Source organism: Pseudorca crassidens, chromosome 13, assembly GCF_039906515.1.
Source record: "Pseudorca crassidens isolate mPseCra1 chromosome 13, mPseCra1.hap1, whole genome shotgun sequence".
NCBI classification, from domain to species: Eukaryota; Metazoa; Chordata; class Mammalia; order Artiodactyla; family Delphinidae; genus Pseudorca; species Pseudorca crassidens.
Window position 1 is genome coordinate 8,129,008 of NC_090308.1, and position 7,759 is coordinate 8,136,766.

Here is a 7,759-nt window from a genome sequence, read left to right on the forward strand (position 1 = left end):
TTTTCTGGACGTATCAGCTGCCAGTGTGAGATGTAGAATCAGAATGTTTCAGATTTGCTGAAGTAATGACCCATGAATGGGAATATGGAGTTATATTTTCTAAACATTCTAGGACATGTGTTCCTTTTAAATTTCAGACAGATAGAAAGGACACTTGCCAGCACAGAAAAAGCTAGTTTTCCAGACAGTGATCATATTTGAGTTGGATTTCCAAGTAAGTGGAGCCCCAAGGTATTACCTTCCTGGAAGTTATATGCTGAGGACACACTGTCTTTGGGGCTGAATCCAAAGCAGCCCCCGTTCAGGCAGGTGCGAGCCTGGTCTTCCGCGGGCTTTGGGGGTCTGGGGCTTGGGAGCTGAGTCCCGCAGGGTGGGTTCGTCTGGGAAAGACGTTTTGGGTTCAGAATCCCATCTTGCTCTCTGTGCTCGACTTTGCACATGGATCTTCTCTTCGTGCATCTGGTCAGTAGTTTATTCCCAAGAGCGTGAAGTCATTGTTGGCCAGAGAACTTCAGCCCTTGGAATCTGGTCTTTAACTCTTGCGTGAGTGTCTGGTTGTCTGGATTGCTTGTGTCCTCGGCACCCCCGGGGTTCATCTCCAAGCAGGCAGGTGTCAGAGACAGAACCATGGGTAGATCAGGGGACACGAGAAAGGACACTTCCAGGGTTTTCGGCTCTGGTGTCATGACTCATAAATATGATCTTCATTTGTTTCATGTGCTGCCAGGGGCGCCTGCAGTGGTGCATTTTTCCTGCCTCTTTCAAGCCCTAATTCTCCCCACTCCCCCCGACCAGTCAGGTTCTGCCCCCCGGGAAGGGGCTGCACGCTTGCTTTCCACTGAGCCGTCAGAACAGTCTCTCCGAGAGCCTTTGGAAGACCCCCAGGCCCCCTGTGCCACTTCCCAGGGGCAGATCGTTCAGACTCCAGGGGACACAAATCCCCTTGTATTCTAGGTGAACTTTGCCCCCTTGGAGAGCAAATGCTCAGAATGTGAGGTGACTAGCGCCCCTGCTGTCGTGGGATCTGGGGGTGGGAAGGTCTCCACACGGCGCGGGGCTGCCTGATGTACTCCTTAAATGCAGCCTTACTTCTGTATGTACAGGAGGGAGCGCCTGGCGGTGGAGCCCGGCCCATCAGCTCATCGGAACTGACTGACTTAGAGGCTGGGACTGGGGCTTTCACCCCCTTTGTTCCAACCCCTCACATCACAGCACTCAGCACACACAAGACACATGCCCTTGTCTGCTGCTGCTTGAGGTTCAGAGGTCTGTGGGTTTTCTGTGAGGCCTGGGTTGAGAAAGGCAGTTAGGATAGGCTCTGACTGTCTAGTCAGGCTCTGACAGTTAGGATAGGCTAGGCAGTTAGGATAGGCTCTGACTGTCTAGTGCTGTGTAACAAGCACCCCACGCGGCCTGCTCTCATAAACAAGAAGCATGTTCTTATGCTTATGGACACCAAGGGACAGAAATTTAAATATGGCCGACGAAGGCTGGCTTGTCTCTGCCCCATGGTGTCTGAGCCCCGACTTGGGGAGACTAGAATATCTGAGGGGGTCCCGAGCAACTAGAGCTGGCTTCTTCCCTCACTTGTCTGGTGCCCAGGCTGAAGGGACATGAAAGTTGTCATGGGGGGCTCCTCTGCCAGAGCGCCTACATGTGGCCTCTTCACATGGCTTGAGCTTCCTTCCGGCATGGTGGCCCCAGGGTTGTCAGACTTCTGACCTGGAGGCTCAGAACCCCAAGAGTGAGTGTTCTGGTAAACAAGTCTTTTTTTTTTTTTTTGCGGTACGCGGGCCTCTCACTGTTGTGGCCTCTCCCGTTGCGGAGCACAGGCTCCGGACGCGCAGGCTCAGCGGCCATGGCTCATGGGCCCAGCCGCTCCGCGGCATGTAGGATGTGGGATCCTCCTGGACCGGGGCACGAACCCGTGTCCCCTACATCGGCAGGCGGACACTCAACCACTGCGCCACCAGGGAAGCCCAACAAGTCTTTTCCTACCTGCTTTGGAGGCCCCAGAGAGTCATTTTCACCACCTACAGGTCAGAGTAGTCACAGACCCCCCCCCAGATTCAAGGGGAGAAAGACCTCACCTTTGGAGGAAGGAATGTCAAAGCATTTGAAGCCATGCTATAAGGCTGCCACAGATCCCAGCTGCATGAAGAATCTCCCTCAGTATCAGAGACAGGGAGGTGATGGGTGGGAAAAGATGAGAAAGTCCTTTGGCCGTAGAAAGCAGTGATAATTTTAAAAAGTTGTTAGCTAAAGAGGCCCCAACCGTGAGTTCCAAGAGCTCCCTTGTCCACTTCCTTTTCCGGATGGGAGTAGCAGCAAGGGCTCCTGGGATGTCGTCAGCAGCGCCACCCCTGGGGGCTGCTCAGGATCTGGGCACAGGGGCTTACATCATCCTTTGAGTACAAGGCTCAGATCTCCATTCACATCAGCCTAAGAACTGTGAAGAATTTTCACTCAAAACTTCCTACAAGAAGTTCTTTCTGGTCCCCCAATGTCAATATTTCATAGGAGTCCTCTCTGATTTGGGAACATGACCCTGACAGGGCCTCTCCAGGGCAGCGTGGACTCAATGGCGGACTACAGTCAGCAAGGTTTAGCTGGGAAGCCCCTCCCTCTTCCCGAGGCTTGAAGTTGGCTGGAGAAGGGCATTCAGGGGGAATGTCTTCCAAGTTCCACACCCGGCCTGGAGGAAGCTTGTATTCGTTTGATCTTTTATCTGAAGCTCTGTGGGAAGTTTCAGTTTCCAGCTGGGGATCGTGGTGAGTGTCTGTGAAATGCATCATCAATGAACTTCACCCCACGAGCATTACTTTAAATGCCTTAGAGATAAACGTTATCATCTGTTCATCATCACGACTGCCAAGGAGCTCGAGGAGAAAACATTGAGGCTATTTTGGGCAGCATTTTTTAAAGGCAAATCATTTTTAGTTCCCTCAGAGTTACCAGCTCCCCTTGGCTGTGGGGTCAGATACGGATGCCACTGGAAAAGCATTTTACCATTAGAAGGTTGAGTCCAGGAATGTCCTCAATGGGAGCAATATGACTTAGGAAGGAATCTTCACTTATGACTCACACTTGCAACTTGACTCTCCCAGGAGAGGCAGCCGATGTTGGTGCTGGAAAATATCTGATGAGGACAATTCTCAGTTCTTCCTCAAGCTGCCTTCCGAGCTAAGGAGCCCTCAATCAGCCTCTAGAACCTTAAGTAAGAGGCCTGCTAGGCGCAAGGCTTGAAGCTTCATGGAGAAATACCTTCTGATGTTATCCTTAAAGGAGTTCATTTGTATTTGGAGGGTAATTCAAGATTTAAAAGGGGGACATGAAATCTAGAGGGTAGGTAAAGCAAAGGGAGGTCGGGGAGGAGGGGAAGTGGACCAGGCAGGAGACACGTCACGGGGGATGAATGGCACGTGCATGAGAAAGCATCTCAGCTCAGTCAGACCCAAGACAATGTCAACTCATTGTTTAATTCCACTGTGAATAAAATACTTAATTCTGATCCATTCAGGGGAAAGAAATAATTGTGCAGTTATCCCCGTAGAGGCAGCCCTTACAGAAATCCTGTGCAGAACTCTAAAATAATTCACCCTCTGCTCACTGCACTCCCAAACGCCCCCGCCCCCAAGCACGTCCAGCGTTGGATAATTAGACCTGGGGGCCTTTGGCGAAGACAGCTTCCTAACGTAAAGTATCCCTGTTGCAAATTTGGACGCTCTTTGGTGAAAGCCGTCAGCATCAGATAAGATTGTCAGACCCTGGCGACTTGACTCGAGATCTCATCCTGGTTCCTCGCAGCCTGGTTTCCACACACCTGGAGCTTCAGATTGTACACTTACTGCGTTTTGGGCTGCAGCACAGAGATCAGCCCCTCAGACATCTTTGCAAGTTGCAGGCAGCGGAGGCCTCAACCTCCAGGTATGATTTATCGCTTCAGAAACTCTGGAGAAGAGAGCGCGTCACACACACAAGTAAAAAAACCGCAAGTTCCAAAATTAAAAAGAAATTAGAAGCTACTGCTTGAAAAATGGTGAACTTCTAGGTAGTCTTTGGTTTTCATGTAGAAATGTACATTCCTGTCCTCTCTGCTAGGCTGTGAGCCCCCCGCGAGAAGCACCTCTGTGTTTCGGGGAGAGCTCTGCGTGTCCACACTTGGATGGTCCATGGAGGACCTCGGTAATGGCTGGGGCATCAGTAGCAACCTCGTGGTTGGGCCTCACGGTTCACCCCGGCCAAGCAGTCGGCAGGGTGAGGAAAGCAATTGGGTTTTCATGGACAAACAAGCTTACGCCGGCGGCAGAGAAAGGTTCTGGTCTGGGGCTCCCATGGTCCGTCCTGGAGGCAGAGGGCTGCAGGGAGGACCAGCTCCTCTGACTTTCTTAGACCAGGGATGGAGGATGGAGTGGGCGTCCTGCCCCGCTGAGATGTGTGAGCGTGAACATCTCAGCACTGTCAGCAGTGGCTGGGTTTAGCTTCAGCGGGGTGGGAGCCCTGGGTATCCTTCTCATCCCTGGACTGGCTCCTACCATCTGACACTGTCAAGGCAGGCGGGACTCCTCCGAGTTTCTTTGTGTTTTGGCATCTGCCCTTGCTAAACGGAACGCACCCTACCGTCTCCTGCTGCTGCCGGCGCCTCTGCTCTGCATGGTTCTGGCTCAGGTTCCAACTTTCGAGGTGGAAAGGATGTGTTTGTTCTTTTAAAAATCACTTCACATTTAAAAAAATTATGTACTTAATAACTTCCCAGCGAAAATTTTATTTTCTAAGGCCTCTGAGTAGCCCAGTGTGACAGAATGCCTGGAAAAATGAGGTACTTAATAGACACATGAATTGGCAGCCCATGTTCTTCCTGCTTTCAAAAGCCCTCATTGTCTCCAGAAGGGACATTGCTCAGCTCCTCTGAACACAGGCCCTCTCCTCTCAGGAGGCAATGATCTCTGGGCAGTAGGGGCCATGTCTGACTCACGGGTGCCGCTCCTTTCTACTTTCGGGCCAGCCCTCAAAGGACACGGAGCCTGTGAACTAACTGAAGGGGAGGGGCCCCCTCTGCCCTGCGCCACGGGCTTGGATGCAAGCTGTCTTTGGAAGCGGTCCTGATGACACTGAGAAGGGCACTGGTAACTATAAAGACCCGGGTGCTTGGCATTGTACAAAGTTTCGGATTCTGGTAGTTTCCAAAGATGGCCATTCAAATCCTAGCCAGTCCCTGTTCTCTTTTGCAATGTGGCTTTGTCTGTCCTCTCATCTGAAGGTGGAGCCCTTTGCCTGTCTCCTTGAGACTGGCTTAGCCCTTTGACCTGCTTTGGCCAACAGAAGAAGGGATGTTGTGCACAAGGGAACTTTTTTTTCTAAACCTGTGCACAAGGGTACTTTTTTTTTCCTTGAAGACGCAGGTCTGGTGAGCGAGGGTGAGCTGTGGGCACCTGTCACGTGTGAGCAGCTCTGGTTCCTGCTTCTTCCCGTGAATGGATCACCCAGAATAGGACTTTTCCAGATCTGCAGGCTCAAATTGGACACTGTACAGGTTGGCTTCAGAGCAAGCATTCCCAGTCTCTGGAAAAGAGGGAATCATAACCCTTTGATAATATTTTCCTAAGAGCAATAAATCGTGTGTCCTCCTTTGTATGAAATCTTCCTCTCTCAGCTTGGAGCAAAAGCTCAGCTTTTCACATTGTTAGTTAGCAATGTGGCCCTGGGCAAATCTTTTAAATGTAATCATTTAAATCTCAGCCTCAGCCTTCATACCTATAAAAGCAAGGTAGCCTAGTCTGTGCCCTGTGGAGATGCTGGAAAATTGAGATCGTTGCCACACCTGCAGTGCTGGACAGGGGCTTTGTGACGGCTGCTTCCATCTCTCCTGGGACCACTCGAGTTCGTCCACCCCGTCTGCTGGCTTGCTCCATTTTCTAGACCCAACATCCATTTATGTCTTGGACTCAAATTTACTCTTACCTGTCAAAATGCAACTCTGCTGTCACGTTCCTTCGTGGCTCCTGTGTCCCGTGACCTGCCTTCCAGGCAGCGTCCCCGAGGGCTCCTTTCCCCTCCCGCCCGCCCGGGGATTCTGGGGGCGGCCCCGCCCCTTCGGTTCATCTTGGCTTTGAAGCTGAGACCCAGACACCCCTCAGCAGGCACCGTCCTTTGACTTCTTTCTAGAGAGAGGATTACCTATGCAGAGTCATTCATTTCTTGCCAAAATCCTCTTCTTGTGTGTTTCTGGCCAAGGTTAAGGGGGAAGAAAAACAGTGAACGTCCTGGAAAAGAGCCCTTCTCTATGTTCTGTGTGATCGTGAGTTCATGAGGTCTGTCCTTAACTCGAGTGAGACTCAGTAAGAAAGCCCGTATATAAAACGTCTAGGCTGGAGAATCCTATCTCCCAGCCCCTGCCGCTCCCCAGGCCTGTCTCTGTTGCACGTCTGCCTATTGTCTCCACAGCAGGCTCCCAACCCGCTTATGCTCTTTGTTTCTTCCCCTCTATCGAAACATGTTCTCAGGAAGGGCTCTTAGGAATCCGTGTCTACTCAGCTGTAAACTACCATGACCAGTGTTACGGTAACGAGTATTCATTATGATAGGGGATAAAGCTTGAAGTCAAAAGAATAACGCCTACCTGCGGAATATCGACCTAGGGTGGCAAGGTGATACTGGATTGAAGAGGGGGTGGGGTGAGAGTGACAGAGTCTTGCCACCAGATAGACTGATAGAGTCTCTTATCACACACACTGCTCATTAACTACCTTCTGGAAGCCTGCTCCGGAACTCACCAGCAAACCCTGAGAACCTGCGCTGTGTTTAATCAGTTGACATACAGTAGGAGGTGCACTTGCTGACCTTGTCATGTTCCCTTGACCATGTTTCTGCCTGGACCTCTGGGCGCCTCCTTATCCCACGGCGCTTTCCACTGTCGGGTGCACAGAACGCTGTCCCGTTTCCTCCGTGTGTCTGTCTCGACTCTAAGCCCAGACACCCCTGCAGTGGTTTGTGTTGAGACTGGAAACTGTATCTGGCAGGTCCTGTGCCCCAGCTGGGCTCCCTCCTCCACTCTGAGCTGTGGATGCCCCGTGCCTCACAGCCCCAGCGCCTGGGACAAGATCTGCAGGGTTAGTAAGGCTGGCGGTGGGGAGTTTAGGAGAGCCTACTGCAAACCAGCAGAATCAAGGTAATTGAGACGTTAGCACCTTGTTCATGATGGGTGTAAAGAAATTAGTCTCCCTTATCTTCACCTCTAATTTTTATATCAGTCATACATTTCTTCATGTTGATTTTAAAGCCTGGTTCCATGTGGGGATGAGTCAATGAATGTTCCTGAGTCATTCACACTTAAATATGAGAAAAGGAGTTGGAAGAACACTTACTCCCTGGGGAGTATTCTGATGGTCCTAGACACCATCAGAGCGGCGCTGCTCGCGGATTGGGAGTGGAGTGCGTGGACGTCCTCGGGTCCACTTCACATTACGTGGCTTCTGCTGGTAGAGAAGATTGGGGTTATGTGGCGGCAAAAATACGTCCCTTCATTCTCACTCCCATATTTGAAATGTGGCTTCTCAACGGTGCCGGGACTAAGACCCAATTTTGGAGAGTTTAGTGGATCCTGGGTCTTCCTTGGAGAGGGAGTAACTCACCACAGAAAAGACAGAGGATATTCTGGTTATGGCTCAGGGAGTGAACTTTGATAACATTTAATCTGAAATATATATATATTTAACATCTTTATTGGAGTACAATTGCTTTACAATGGTGTGTTAGTTTC